This window comes from Hyperolius riggenbachi, chromosome 12 (genome assembly GCF_040937935.1).
Source record: "Hyperolius riggenbachi isolate aHypRig1 chromosome 12, aHypRig1.pri, whole genome shotgun sequence".
Classification (NCBI taxonomy): domain Eukaryota; kingdom Metazoa; phylum Chordata; class Amphibia; order Anura; family Hyperoliidae; genus Hyperolius; species Hyperolius riggenbachi.
This window is the reverse complement of record NC_090657.1, coordinates 77,339,072-77,354,956: the sequence shown is the minus strand read 5'-3', so window position 1 is coordinate 77,354,956 and position 15,885 is coordinate 77,339,072. Positions and strand designations below refer to the sequence as shown.

The following is a 15,885-nucleotide window of genomic DNA, read 5'->3' as shown; positions in this document are numbered from 1 at the left end:
TTTGGGACCGAGACAAGTGGGTTAGTTAATGTGAAGATTGTGTCATCAGCAAACAGTGCTGTCTTGAATTCCAGTTTCAGTGTTTTCATATTTTGTGATCAATAAGTTGCCTGCGTCACTTCCAAAGTAACACTGAAAAAATGCACCTTTAAAGGGACACTTAAGTCAAACAAAAAAAAATGAGTTTTACTCACCTAGGGCTTCCAATAGCCCCCTGCAGCTGTCCGGCGCCCTCGCCGTCTCCCTCCGATCCTCCTGGCCCCGCCGGCAGCCACTTCCTGTTTCGGTGACAGGAGCTGACAGGCTGGGGACGCGAGTGATTCTTCGCGTTCCCAGACACATTAGCACCCTCTATGCTGCTATATGGTATATGATATATGCTATAGCAGCATAGATGGCGCTATTGTGGCCAGGAACGCGAAGAATCACTCGCGTCCCCAGCTTGTCAGCTCCTGTCACCGAAACAGGAAGTGGCTGCTGGCGGGGCCAGGAGGATCGGAGGGAGACGGTGAGGGTACCGGACAGCTGCAGGGGGCTATTGGAAGCCCTAGGTGAGTAAAACTCATTTTTTTTTTGTTTGACTTAAGTGTCCCTTTAATTCCAAATTAAATAATTTCACCATTTATTGTACTAGGGATATAATTTAAATGTTGCAATAACCGGGACAAATGGGCAAATAAAATAAATGGGTTTTAATTATGGTAGCATGTATTATTTTAAAACTATAATGGCCGAAAACTGAGAAATATTTTTTTTTCCCTAATATTCCCGTTAAAATGTACGGTGTTTAGAAAAAAAAATCTTATCAAAATGTACCCCCTAAAGAAAGCCTAATTGTTAGAGGAAAAAACAAGATATACTGTATTTTTTGGACTATAAGATGCTCCTGACCATAAGACGCACTAAGGTTTAGAGGACAAAAAATCAGGAAAAAAATAGATATATACTAATCCTGGTGCATCCATGGTGAAGGGGCATCTTGTGGATTATGTCCCCTTTGTACCTCATGTCACCTTGTACCTCTTGTGTCTCCGTGTGTCCTACACTGTCCCTCATGTGTCCACCTTGGTCCTCCTTGTGTCCTCCTCTATGCCCCTTTGTGCCCCACTTGTGTCCTCCTCTATGTCCCTTCGTGTCCCTGTGTCCTTGCCAGGAGCTCCCAACACCGTGGCGGGTTGGAGGTTCGTCTTGGCAGGCGTTCACAAGTCAGGAACTCCCTGCATTTAGACCACAGGTTTTGAACTCCAGGCCTGGAGGGCCAGATCCATGCCAGTGTTTAGGATGGACTGAGAAAGAGAGGAATGTGTTCTACCTGATGGACCGCACCTTCCCTGATTCAGACCCATCAATTTATTTGAGCTGTATCAAAAATGTGTGAGGATCTCGGCCCTCGTAGGACCGGTTTGACATCCGATTTAGACAATAAAACACAGTGACTTCTTTCCCCCACTTTTGGAGGAGAAAAATTGAGTCTTAGGGCCCTTTTCCACTAGCGCGTTTGCGCTAGCTGAATCTCAAAATCGCAAACCGCTAGCGATTTTACCATCGCTAGGGTTTGCTAAATAACATAGGAATTGCGGTAGGTTATTTCCACTACCGCGATTCATTTATGCCTCAAATGCAATCGCGCCGCGGAGCGATATTTGCTGCGATTTTGCTATGCACTACAGCATAGCAAAATCGTCAACGCAATCTCCGGAACTTTCCTGCACTTTGCTATTCAACAATCGCTAGCGTTCAGCGTGAACGCTAGCGATTGCTAGTGGAAAAGGGCCCTTATAGTCCAAAAAATACAGTACATCATTTTGTTGTGATAAGTAGTGATAAAGTTATTGGGGAATGAATGAGGGAGGCGCGCTGAAATGTGAAAATTCTCGTCCATAAGGTGGAAACAACCCACGGGCTGTGTGGTTAAAGGGAAAATGAAAAATGATCTCCTAGAAGAAAACTTAGGCTGGATTCACAGTGGTCAGTTGCATAACGCACGTGTTAAAATGTATGTGAACTGCAATGGAGACTGGACATAGACTTTAATGCAAAGCCTGCATGCAGCAAGTTAGAATGACGCAATCAGTTACTATGAACAGGCCCATAGAATTTTATGGGCAGTAAGCTGACATGCAGAATTTTTCTGTGAGCACTGTGAACCTAGCCTTAGGAGCAAAAGTTAATTGATAGCACATTTTGTATAGTGACAGGAATGTTAGTAAAATGATATACAAAAATGTCCATTTGATTGACCCTGTATTTTCATGTTTCAGGGATTTGTGTTTTTGAGGGGTTTCAACTATTTGACAAAGACTGGTATTGCTTCAGATGAAATTTTGAACTATAAAGCATCCTTAGGCCCCATTTACACTTAATCAGTTGGTTACACATTTTTTTTTCCTTTTCCATAGCAGTGCATTATGAAACATCTTTCAGTTAAATTATGTATAGTGTGAACTGAGCCATTGGGAAACATGGGCATAACTTTGTAAACTCAGTTGTCCTTTCATTTATAACCGAGAGCAACTGATTAAGTGTAAATGGGGCCTGAGGGTCGGTTCACACAGATGACTGTCAGCGGTTTTTATTGTTGTTTAATCGCATCGTCTCTACCGTTATCAATAGCGTTTTTGTGTTCACATTTGATAGCATTGAAGAATGTTTTCAAAAGTGTTACGGTTCATCGACTTCTCTCAGAAACCACATGCGGCTTCTGGAGTCGTCAGCGCTCTCCAAATGACAATAGAAACCACTGGCAGTCGCCTTCCAAAGCCAACAAACGATCTGGTTGTCTTTTCAAGGCGTTCTAGAGGTATGCGTCTGACAGGAAGTGGGCCACAATTCTCAAGGCAGAGAGGACAGGAAATGGACCATAATCCTCTGGGCCAAAAAATCTTTTAAACGTGAACGCTTTAGCAATTGATGTTAACCACTTACAAAAGACTTGACTAATCAACATGGCGACTGAAACTGGTCAGTGTTAAGCATTTAAAAGAACAGAAATGACACGCCTCCTCAGACGTCTGTGTAAACCAGCCCTAAATCTTGTGTGCAGCACCAATAGCTGCTATAGGACTGGTACTGGAGATATCAAACTGATGAGCTATCAGTGGACAAGGGATTGCCATGTCATGTATCCACAGAGACATTATTTAACTCACTTGTGTAGCACACTTATAAATTACCTTTGAACCATACATATCATAAGACTAAGATAATTGTACTTTCAAAGTACAGTGCAATTATCCATATGTCACACCTCTAGTTACATATTATTCATACTTTGGATGTCCCATAACATGGTCCCATAACCCTGGGTCCCTAGTGCCAGTCCTGTTATGTAACAAAAAAAGCAGTAGTTTCTTGTGTTTCCCCGCACTCAGCAGTAGACCTACCACCCATTGTGGAATCTAGGTATACTCTCACAAGCGTTCATGCTCAGTATAGTATATATTTATATAATAAGACTGGAGTCAGGGGGCTAGATTGATCAAAGCAATTACAACGTTTTTTTCTTCTTCATATTTCCTACCCATTTGATCAGTATTGTCATCTGCATGTGTTCTGAGAGTAAATTCTCTACTTACAAAATAAGAACTTTTGCACTAGTTTTGCATGAATTTCTAGAAAAAGAAATGTTGTACTGATAGAACATTGCAAAACCAGTGCTAACCTGTGCTAGAATTAAGAAGTGGTTGATACCACTTCTGAAGCTCATGCAAAGCTACCACACTGGGGGATCAACTGTCAGCTTGTGCTGTAAGTGTTGATTTATTCCCCTCATGACTGAATTTAAGTTCTCTCTAACAGCTGTCAGTCAAATCTCTTCCTTGTGAAGTCAAGACAGCAGCTACCTTAAAAGGTCTCTGGCTGTTTTTCCATTAAAACACTATTGTGAGTCTCCCTTTTCTGTATTAAAGCTGCCACAGTACATCTTACCTCACTCAGAGGATTCCCTCACAGACTGCACCAATTCTGAGAACCCGTCTTATCTCCTCCTGCTTTAGAAGGAAATTGCACCTACTTAAAGACAGTTCCACATGATTTCTAGAAATCTCCTAAGATTTTCCTCTCAGACACTATTGATAAATTTTGCCCGGGGACCTAGAGGCTGTGGTAGTAATTTGTACGTGATGTCACAAAATGTAATTTACAATTTAAAACAAAACATAGCTGTACTGTATTCCTCTTTTATGCTGGGTACACAAATGCAAGCGCAGAAGCTGCTGACCTGATGGGGTCAGCAATCCATTAAAGGTTGACAGTGGGACACCAGCGAAGACCTTAGCTGCAGCAAGGGTCACATACACTTCTAGGGGCTGCAACAAGCCCAAGGAAAGGAAAAAAGAATATACTTATTTCACTTCGCAGCTCCTTTAAGCAAGGATGTATATACCTTTAACAGATGAGTTTCTTCTTGTTAAGCCATAATAAAAGGCCAGGAAAAATCGCACACATCAAGAATGGACTCAGCAGACGCGATGCTGTATTTGGGGGTAACGGGAAGAAGAACAAAGGACATGATATGAGCAAGGAAGGTAAAAATTAAAGACAAGTAAGGAGGATAAGAAAAGTGGAACACATAAAAGATGGATGGAAAGAAGGTATAGCCTGGATGGGAGAGGACTCTGAGGCTTTGACAACTTCTGTCTGACATTACGGGAAGACATATCATTAATATTAATATGCGCATAAGAGGAAAGGTTCTTACAGACGTCTGCAGAAAATATTGTGTCAGAAGACAAAATAGTTGTTTGAAGCATTAATTCAGAATAACATACCAACAAACCTAAAGCTAAAAGCGGTCAATCAGCCACTGGCTGGCAAATCACAAAATGTAATATTTCTGAAGGGAGCACATCTATCCTGTGTGACTGACTGCTATGAAATAACTAATTTAACAACATCTGCACTTAGATCATCTTCATAGGTCTGCAGCAAGCAGTTTGCAGCTTTTCTCTTTTATGCTTACAGTTTAAAGCCCAACTCCAAGCACAGAACTAAACATACCATTTCTCAGCCTCCTGAGTAGAGTGCCCACATGGCACCTTTCTGTGTCAGAATGAGGTGTGAAGGGGGTCTGTATGGCTGATATTGTGGTGAAACCCCTCAAAAAGTGTGATGTCATGACCATCGTCCCGATAGTTTGCTGTCTGTGAACCTCATTGCATTGTGGTAAATAATGTTTTTTTTCAACAATATCTCCCCCTGTGCATAAAACTCTCAGTAATGAACATTCCATATAGATCAGACAGATTTACAATAAGTAAATACTGACTCAATAATCTATAAATGAATATTGTAAAATAAAAGCCATTTTATTTATATCATATTGCTGTTTGAATTCAGGGCCGAGGAGGAGACACATCCAGCACCATTTCAGCACAGAACAGCAGGATGGGGAGTCCAGTTGATATTTTCCCATCAATTAGTAATCTCTGGTCACACTCTTTGGCATACCATCACAGACAAGGTGGCATGACAAGTGCTCATGAGAAAGTGTTAGCTCCTGTAACCACTCATAGCACAACATACAATACTATTCAAGTGACCCCTTTTTTTACCTGACCTGATGAAGAGGGTGTCCCCCGAAACGCATAGTGACATAAGACCTCCTGATGTAGTGTTGGGAACGTGCGTTGTATGCAGCTGACTGAACTGGTTTGCAACTGCCTCCCTATTTTTAGAAGTTTTTATCCAATTTTATACTACTGGCGCCTCTGTAACCTTGCTTACAAGTTGTGTCCAACCCTGGTGGTGGGGATTTGGACCCCTTTTTTCCTATCTACAGAGAGCGACTTCTTAATCCTGAGTGGGGACAGGTCTAATCTCCCCACCTGCCTTCATAGTGGTTACCTGGAAGGTAACCCAGATTTGTGAGTATTATTCTTACATTTTATACTTTCACCCTAACTTTCTAGTACATACTGCACCATATCGGGCTCTCTGTGTCTCCTTCCCCTATTGCAGGAATGAATTTTGTACAGGCATCTAATACTGGAGTGGAGGCGCCCGAAATGTCAATTTTCCTTACTAGGGTAATGTAAGATAACTATTAAAATGATCATATAGAGAGGTTGGCCTCCAGAAGATTACACACCTGATAAACTGGAAAAAATACTTTTTAATTACCGCACAAATCACAGTTGCAGGCAATGAAAATTTAGCTTGTTCACACTTGAAGGTGACCATTGAGGGTACAATCACTTGAACGACTGACCGTACAATCGATTGGGTACTGCTAATGGTGTTGATTGACTGATGAACGTTTGTTCTAGCCATCGTTACATGGTTCTGAATTCAGAATTTATTTATTTTTTACTCTGATTGGATTACTCATCATTTTCGCTCTGTTGATGATCCCAAATGATCATTTCCAATCAATCGTAACAATCGTTGGACTGTCGATAGTTCTGGAAATTGGATCGCTAGTGGGCACACCTTTACACTTTCTATCTCTCGGGGACTCAGAGGGCAATGCTTCTGTGTTTGAGTTCCCAGACCTTAGCACTTCCTGTAGCAATTGCAAAGGCCCCATTTTCACTACTGGAGCTTTAACACATTTTGTAATATGTCAAAAAGTATGTGATCACAACACAAAACCTACATTAATAAAGACAAGTAAATCTATGAGTTATATACAGTAGCTCTGCACAAATGATTGAATTACAATGGAACAGGGGTGCTACACTAACCAGCTATAATGCATTTGTGATATATTAGCAATTCTGAATTTGGATTTAGATACTGTATTGTTTCATTAATACATTTTAATATATTATGTAGACATGGCTGACTCCAACCATAAACTAGAGTACAGTTGTGCTGCTGGAGACCTGAATTACTAATAATTATTCCCTACAATTCATAATACTGCAGCGACTTGTACAGTGAACCTAGCTACTAATAAACACACTTGCAAGATAGATTATCTTTAAAGCGTTGGCAGTGGTGTTTAGAAGCCAGTGATCATACACACTATTACTGGGCGCTCATGCTTTCTCTCATCCATGATAAATATTCGTTAATTACGCATCCTTGTGTGTGTATGTCAGAGTTCTCAGCATGGCACCGATTGGTGTACATTAAATAACAGCTCTCATACACTCTGTAGTCTATTATTTACATGCGATTAGCATACACTCCTTTCCCATTAACCGAATCTCATTTACATGTCAGGCTACACAGTGCATGCTCCATCATAGGGCTATTAACACGCTGGCGCGCTTCTATGCAGACACAATGGGAATTTATCAGCCAGAAAACCAGGAAATGACATGAGAATTCCTGTGTGGTCAGAACTTGCTCTTCTACATGTACTGTCTGCAAAGCGAATGAATGGTATTATACGATTTATATTCCCCTTTAAAGCAAACCTGTAGCGAAAATAAAATATAATGAATTTTATGTGTAGTATGGATAATGAACAGAACATTAGTAGCAAAGAAAAGAGTCTCATGTTTTTATTTTCAGTTATATATACCTTTTTTTATAACATTGCATCATTCTGTCACAGTCCCAATTTTAAAACTACACTGTCTTTCAAACTATAAAATAAAGCAGAAATAATGACTTTTGATGCAGTAAAACCTTATCTCAAGCTGTCTCTCACTGTTTCTTGGCTGTTTGAGTGCTTGAGGTAGTGTTGGGCGAACAGTGTTCGCCACTGTTCGGGTTCTGCAGAACATCACCCTGTTCGGGTGATGTTCGAGTTCGGCCGAACACCTGACGGTGCTCGGCCAAACCGTTCGGCCACATGGCCGAACTAAGAGCGCATGGGGGGCCCGAACCACGTGACCCGTTCGGCCAATCACAGCGCTAGCCGAACGTTCGGGGAACGTTCGGCTAGCGCTGTGATTGGCCGAACGGGTCACGTGGTTCGGGCCCGAACGCGCTCTGATTGGCCTAACGGTCACGTGGTTCGGGTAAATAAATACCCGAACCACGTCATATCTCCGCCATTTCTCTGTGGGTTTAGCTTTCGATAGGCAGGCAGGGTAGTTCGCTCTCCAGCCACGCTAGCCAGGGTCCCCCCCAGTCATTGTGTGTCGCTGCTGGGAACAGTAGTACACCGCTCGCTCAGCCACACTATATATATAGCATTGTTTACTGCCACTGTGTACCTCGCTCAGCCACGCTATATATAGCATTGTGTTTTCTGACACTCTGTGTACACGGCTTAGCCTGGCTATATAGCATTGTGTGTACTGCCACTGTGCACCTCGCTCAGCCACGCTATATATAGCATTGTGTTTTCTGACACTCTGTGTACACGGCTTAGCCTGACTATATAGCATTGTGTGTACTGCCACTGTGCACCTCGCTCAGCCACGCTATATATAGCATTGTGTTTACTGCCACTCTGTGTACACCGCTCAGCCAGACTATATACCATTGTTTACTGACACTCTGTGTACACCGCTCAGCCAGACTATATACCATTGTTTACTGACACTCTGTGTACACGGCTCAGCCTGACTATATAGCATTGTGTGTACTGCCACTGTGCACCTCGCTCAGCCACGCTATATATAGCATTGTGTTTTCTGACACTCTGTGTACACGGCTTAGCCTGACTATATAGCATTGTGTGTACTGCCACTGTGCACCTCGCTCAGCCACGCTATATATAGCATTGTGTTTACTGCCACTCTGTGTACACCGCTCAGCCAGACTATATACCATTGTTTACTGACACTCTGTGTACACCGCTCAGCCAGACTATATACCATTGTTTACTGACACTCTGTGTACACGGCTCAGCCTGACTATATAGCATTGTGTGTACTGCCACTGTGCACCTCGCTCAGCCACGCTATATATAGCATTGTGTTTTCTGACACTCTGTGTACACGGCTTAGCCTGACTATATAGCATTGTGTGTACTGCCACTGTGCACCTCGCTCAGCCACGCTATATATAGCATTGTGTTTACTGCCACTCTGTGTACACCGCTCAGCCAGACTATATACCATTGTTTACTGACACTCTGTGTACACCGCTCAGCCAGACTATATACCATTGTTTACTGACACTCTGTGTACACGGCTTAGCCTGACTATATAGCATTGTGTGTACTGCCACTGTGCACCTCGCTCAGCCACGCTATATATAGCATTGTGTTTTCTGACACTCTGTGTACACGGCTTAGCCTGACTATATAGCATTGTGTGTACTGCCACTGTGCACCTCGCTCAGCCACGCTATATATAGCATTGTGTTTACTGCCACTCTGTGTACACCGCTCAGCCAGACTATATACCATTGTTTACTGACACTCTGTGTACACCGCTCAGCCAGACTATATACCATTGTTTACTGACACTCTGTGTACACGGCTCAGCCTGACTATATAGCATTGTGTGTACTGCCACTGTGCACCTCGCTCAGCCACGCTATATATAGCATTGTGTTTTCTGACACTCTGTGTACACAGGTTAGCCTGACTATATAGCATTGTGTGTACTGCCACTGTGCACCTCGCTCAGCCACGCTATATATAGCATTGTGTTTACTGCCACTCTGTGTACACCGCTCAGCCAGACTATATACCATTGTTTACTGACACTCTGTGTACACCGCTCAGCCAGACTATATACCATTGTTTACTGACACTCTGTGTACACGGCTTAGCCTGACTATATAGCATTGTGTGTACTGCCACTGTGCACCTCGCTCAGCCACGCTATATATAGCATTGTGTTTTCTGACACTCTGTGTACACGGCTTAGCCTGACTATATAGCATTGTGTGTACTGCCACTGTGTACCTCGCTCAGCCACGCTATATATAGCATTGTTTACTGACACTCTGTGTACACGGGTCAGCCAGACTATATAGCATTGTGTGTACTGCCACTCTGTGTACACGGCTCAGCCAGACTATATATCATTGTGTGTACTGCCACTCTGTGTACACCGCTCAGCCAGACTATATAGCATTGTGTGTACTGCCACTCTGTGTACACCGCTCAGCCAGACTATATAGCATTGTGTGTACTGCCACTCTGTGTACACCGCTCAGCCAGACTATATAGCATTGTGTGTACTGCCACTCTGTGTACACCGCTCAGCCAGACTATATAGCATTGTGTGTACTGCCACTCTGTGTACACCGCTCAGCCAGACTATGTACCATTGTTTACTGCCACTCTGTGTACACCGCTCAACCAGACTATATACCATTGTTTACTGACACTCTGTGTACACCGCTCAGCCAGACTATATACCATTGTTTACTGACACTCTGTGTACACCGCTCAGCCTGACTATATAGCATTGTGTGTACTGCCACTGTGTACCTCGCTCAGCCACGCTATATATAGCATTGTTTACTGACACTCTGTGTACACGGCTCAGCCAGACTATATAGCATTGTGTGTACTGCCACTCTGTGTACACGGCTCAGCCAGACTATATATCATTGTGTGTACTGCCACTGTGTACCTCGCTCAGCCATGCTATATATAGCATTGTTTACTGCCACTCTGTGTACACGGCTCAGCCAGACTATATAGCATTGTGTGTACTGCCACTCTGTGTACACGGCTCAGCCAGACTATATATCATTGTGTGTACTGCCACTCTGTGTACACCGCTCAGCCAGACTATATAGCATTGTGTGTACTGCCACTCTGTGTACACCGCTCAGCCAGACTATATAGCATTGTGTTTACTTCCACTCTGTGTCTGCTGGGCCTGGGAACAGTAGTACACCGCTCACCCGCCACTGTATAGCATTGTGCTCTGTGTCGCTGCTGGGAATAGTGGTACACCGCTCACCCGCCACTGTATAGCATTGTGCTCTGTGTCGCTGCTGGAAATAGTGGTACTGTATAGCATTTCTGTACTGCCACTGTACTGCTGCCAGTCAGTGTGTACTGTAAGGATAAGTGAAATGAGGAAGAAATCCGGTGAAAGAGGAAGGGGCAAGGGAAGAGGTGTTTCCCCTGACGGTTCACGTACAGGCCACAGGGGAGCACCAAAGAAAACCCACTCAATACCGCCCATGTTGTCCAGGACAACAACCCTCACAGATCCAAAAGAACAGGACCAGATAATTACTTGGATGACCTCTCAAGCGTCCAGCAGTGGGTTAAGCAGCACCAGCACATCACGCACGAGGTCCGAGTCCTCAGCCAGTTACAAGGAGCCAGTGGGCACAAAGCTGACACAACCGGCAGCGACACCACGCACACAACTGCCAGATAACCAGTCCGATGAATTACCTCAGGACACAATGGGGTATTCGCAGGAGCTATTCCCAGCCCAACAAACTTCCACCTTTCAAAGGTCAATGGAGGAACAGCCAGAAATGTTGTGCCCGGATTCACAACCATTAACTGTGGGAAATGCACCGCGCACTGAAATACAAGGCGAGTCCGAGGAGGACTCAGAAACCCAAATCCCAGAGCAAGTCGGGCAGGAGGGGTTGCAATTGCAGGAGGTCGGCCGACAAGATCTGGAAGACGACGTTGGAGTGAGCTGCGCAGAGGTTGTTCTGGGGAGCTCTACTCCACGGCGGCGGCCCCCCACAATGACATATGACGAGTTTGAGGAGATGGAAGAGGAGGGTATGGACAATGTGGACATAGACCCAGATTTTGTTTGTGAACGAGAACATCGCCGTCGTAGCAGCAGCACAGATGAGTCTGTTGAAGAACCCACTGCTGCACGAGTTCGCCTTGTGCCACAAGGTAGGCGGCGCGCAATTTCAGGCACCACAAGCGTGGAAGTTCAAGTGAGAGGCAAAAGAGGAGCAAACAGAAATCGCCAGCAAGGAGGCAGGTGCTCCAAAGTCTGGGCTTTCTTTGAAGACTGCACTGAGGATGTTACCATGGCGATTTGCAAGGTGTGCAAGACCCGTCTGAGCAGGGGGAAAAGTATTAACAACCTCTCCACCACCAGCATGAGCCGCCACATGCTATCCAAACATCCCACTCTGTGGGCAAACGCGGCAGGACAGGGTACCAGCAACACTGCCTCCCTTGGGTTCACCAGACTCACCACCAGACCCGCCTCAGCAGCAGCAGTAGCCCAGCCATTGCGTGGTTCACAACATTCACAAACATCAGACGACGCTGACACTGTCACTTTCCGGAGTAGTGCTCTTGAGGTCTCCCAGTGTTCATCAAACACAACAACCAACAGCCCTTCCGTGTGCAGCGCTACGGTTCAGTTGTCTGTGTCGGAGATGTTTGAGCGCAAGAGGAAATTGCCAGCAAATGACCCCCGGGCCGTGGCAGTAACAGCCAGCATAGCCAAGCTTCTGGCCTGCGAAATGCTGCCATATCGAGTGGTGGAGACAAACAGCTTCAAGGGCATGATGTCAGTGGCCATCCCACGTTACGTGGTTCCCAGCCGCTACCACTTTGCGCGCTCTGCAGTGCCTGAGTTGCATGAGCACGTGGTCAGCAAAATAACCCGAAGCTTGAAGAATGCCGTTGCCTGCAAGGTTCACCTCACCACTGACACTTGGACGAGTGCGTTCGGACAGGGTCGATACATCTCCCTTACCGCGCACTGGGTAAACCTTGTGGAGCCTGGCAGCGATTCCTCACCTGCTACGGCGCGGGTGTTGCCCACGCCGCAAACAGCTGCACCGCCGTCCCTCCCACTGGATAACAACAGCAGCACCTACCTCTCTGACTCCTTCTCCTCCAACGCATCTCAAAGCTGTACCTCATCCGGAAACGCTAACCCAGCAGCAGTAGGATCGTGGAAGCAGTGCAGCACAGCTGTTGGCATGCGTCAGCAAGCGTTGCTGAAGCTGATCTGCCTTGGGGATAAGCAGCACACAGGGGAGGACATTTGGAAGGGAATAAAGGAACAGACGGATTTGTGGCTGGCACCGCTGGACCTGAAACCGGGCATGGTTGTGTGTGATAATGGGAGTAATCTCATTCGCGCTTTAAGGTTGGCTAAGCTGACACACATCCCTTGCCTGGCGCACGTGATGAACCTAGTAGTTCAGCGGTTCCTGAGGACATACCCAGGCGTGGCCGATCTTCTGTTGAAGGTGCGTCGAGTGGCCAAACATTGTAGAAATTCCAGTACTGCTTCGGGGGCACTCGCCAAGATGCAGGAGCGCTTCAATCTCCCCCACCATCGCTTGCTGTGTGATGTCCCTACGCGCTGGAATTCTACGCTGCACATGCTAGCACGCTTTTGTGAGCAGAAGAGTGCAGTGGTCCAGTACATGACGGCGCAGTACCGAGGCGCATCCGGACAGCTGCCAAGCTTCTGTGGATCCGATTGGGCCAACATGTTGGACCTCTGCCAAGTCCTCCAAAATTTTGAGAAATCCACGTTGCTTGTGAGCAGTGACAACTCTTCAGTCAGCATTACCATACCACTGCTGTGTTTACTGAAGAGGTCAATGTTGAAAATCAAGGAAACAGCTGTCATGATGCAACTGGGGGAATCTGAAGGAGAAAACGATCAGCGTGATGGTACCAACATCAGGCCATCCGCCTCAGGGAACGCTGGCCCCAGCAGCTATGACGAAGAAGAGGAGGAGGAACAGCTGGAGTTGGAGCAGGAATTTCATGCCACCACTGACGAGGGCCAGAGCGGTGCACGTTGGACTTCCACAATTCAGCGCGAATGGTCAGCAGAAGCAGACCAGGAGGAAGGTGACGACTATGATGCATCACAACAACTATCACAACGTTTACAAGAGGATGATGAGGATTCTGGTAGGACTCTGGCACACATGGCTCAATTCATGCTAGACTGCATTGAACGCGACCCACGCATTGTGCGCATTCTGGACAACACCAATTACTGGGTTTATACCCTTCTGGATCCACGGTACAAACACAATGTTCCAAAACTGCTTGAAGAAAGAGTCAGACAGGTCAAAATGGAAGAATACCAGCAGGCCCTTGTGGAGACTTTAGAGAGGAGATTGACATCCTCCCCCTCCTCTAGCCAGTTGTACGCCGACAGACTGACTTCCGCAAACCCAGGACGACCAGGAGGGCAGCAAACAACGCAAGCCGCAGCTAGTGCCCAAAAGGGAATGGTATCGGCAGTGTCCTTGGAGTGGGAAAATTTTCTGACACCCATGCAGCAGCAGCCCACTGAACAGCAAGCGTGCAGATCCACCTCCAACACCGATCGCCTGGAGGAGATGGTCAAGGACTACATGTCAGATGACGTAGCTGTGTCGAACAATCCATCTGCACCCTTCAACTATTGGGTATCGAAGCTAGACACCTGGCACCAACTGGCAATGTACGCAATAGAGGTGCTGGCTTGCCCGGCAGCCAGTGTTATGTCGGAACGCTGTTTCAGTGCTGCCGGAGGCATCGTCACAGATCGGCGTATCCGCCTCTCCACAGAAAATGCAGACCGTCTGACTCAAATTAAAATGAATCAATCCTGGATTGGAAATGACTACGCAACACTCCAGGACCCCAACCAAGTAACATGACCAATGAACATCTGGGATGGTGTAGCGTTTCCGGTCCCTGTTTATTGAACCTCTCATCTGTATTACATTTATGACTGCATGGCGGCAAAAAGCATTGCTGCTATATCCGCACGCTTTTTGTCCTCATGCAAGGCCTGGGTTGTTGTGTCTCAAAAAGCATGGCCTTCTCCTCCCGCGCCTCCTCCTGTTCCATCACGTCTGCGGCAGCTGGGTTAGCGTTGCCGCGTGGTCCCTGTTTATTGAACCACTTATCTTTATTACATTTATGACTGCATGGCGGTACAAAGCATGCTATCCGCACGCTTTTTGTCCTCATGCAAGGCCTGGGTTGTTGTGTCTCAAAAAGCATGGCCTTCTCCTCCTGCGCCTGCTCCTGTTCCATCACGTGTGCTGCTGCTGCTGCTGGGTTAGCGTTGCCGGTCCCTGTTTATGGAACCTCTTATCTTTATTACATTTATGACTGCATGGCGGTACAAAGCATGCTATCCGCACGCTTTTTGTCCTCATGCAAGGCCTGGGTTGTTGTGTCTCACAAAGCGTGGCCTTCTCCTCCTGCGCCTTCTCCTGTTCCATCACGTCTGCTGCTGCTGGGTTAGCGTTGCCGCGTGGTCCCTGTTTATTGAACCACTTATCTTTATTACATTTATGACTGCATGGCGGTACAAAGCATGCTATCCGCACGCTTCTTGTCCTCATGCAAGGCCTGGGTTGTTGTGTCTCACAAAGCGTGGCCTTCTCCTCCTGCGCCTTCTCCTGTTCCATCACGTCTGCTGCTGCTGGGTTAGCGTTGCCGCGTGGTCCCTGTTTATTGAACCACTTATCTTTATTACATTTATGACTGCATGGCGGTACAAAGCATGCTATCCGCACGCTTCTTGTCCTCATGCAAGGCCTGGGTTGTTGTGTCTCACAAAGCGTGGCCTTCTCCTCCTCCGCCTCCTCCTGTTCCATCACGTCTGCTGCTGCTGGGTTAGCGTTGCCGCGTGGTACCTGTTTATTGAACCACTTATCTTTATTACATTTATGACTGCATGGTGGTACAAAGCATGCTATCCGCATGCTTCTTGTCCTCATGCAAGGCCTGGGTTGTTGTGTCTCACAAAGCGTGGCCTTCTCCTCCTGCGCCTCCTCCTGTTCCATCACGTCTGCTGCTGCTGGGTTAGCGTTGCCGCGTGGTCCCTGTTTATTGAACCACTTATCTTTATTACATTTATGACTGCATGGCGGTACCTCATGCAAGGCCTGGGTTGTTGTGTCTCACAAAGCGTGGCCTTCTCCTCCTGCGCCTCCTCCTGTTCCATCACGTCTGCTGCTGCTGGGTTAGCATTGCCGCGTGGTCCCTGTTTATTGAACCACTTATCTTTATTACATTTATGACTGCATGGCGGTACATCATGCAAGGCCTGGGTTGTTGTGTCTCACAAAGCGTGGCCTTCTCCTCCTGCGCCTCCTCCTGTTCCA

The 15,885-nt window shown here is 46.3% G+C and overlaps 2 long non-coding RNA genes across 4 annotated transcripts in view; one reads left to right on the top strand and one right to left on the bottom strand.

Annotated features, from left to right (window-relative positions):
* Window positions 1–15,885, bottom strand: part of LOC137542007 (uncharacterized) — a 256,415-nt gene that overhangs the window by 120,839 nt on the left and 119,691 nt on the right. Inside the window, exon 4 of one of the 2 annotated variants that reach the window (XR_011025326.1) lies at window positions 4,398–4,472. The exons of the other annotated variant lie outside the window; for it this stretch is intronic. This is a non-coding gene — a long non-coding RNA (uncharacterized lncRNA). Of the gene's footprint in view, window positions 1–4,397; window positions 4,473–15,885 lie in introns of those variants that run through there. 2 annotated transcript variants of the gene reach the window in all.
* LOC137542006 (uncharacterized) overlaps window positions 1–15,885 on the top strand; it is a 213,966-nt gene that overhangs the window by 104,827 nt on the left and 93,254 nt on the right. The gene's annotated exons all lie outside the window — the stretch shown is intronic.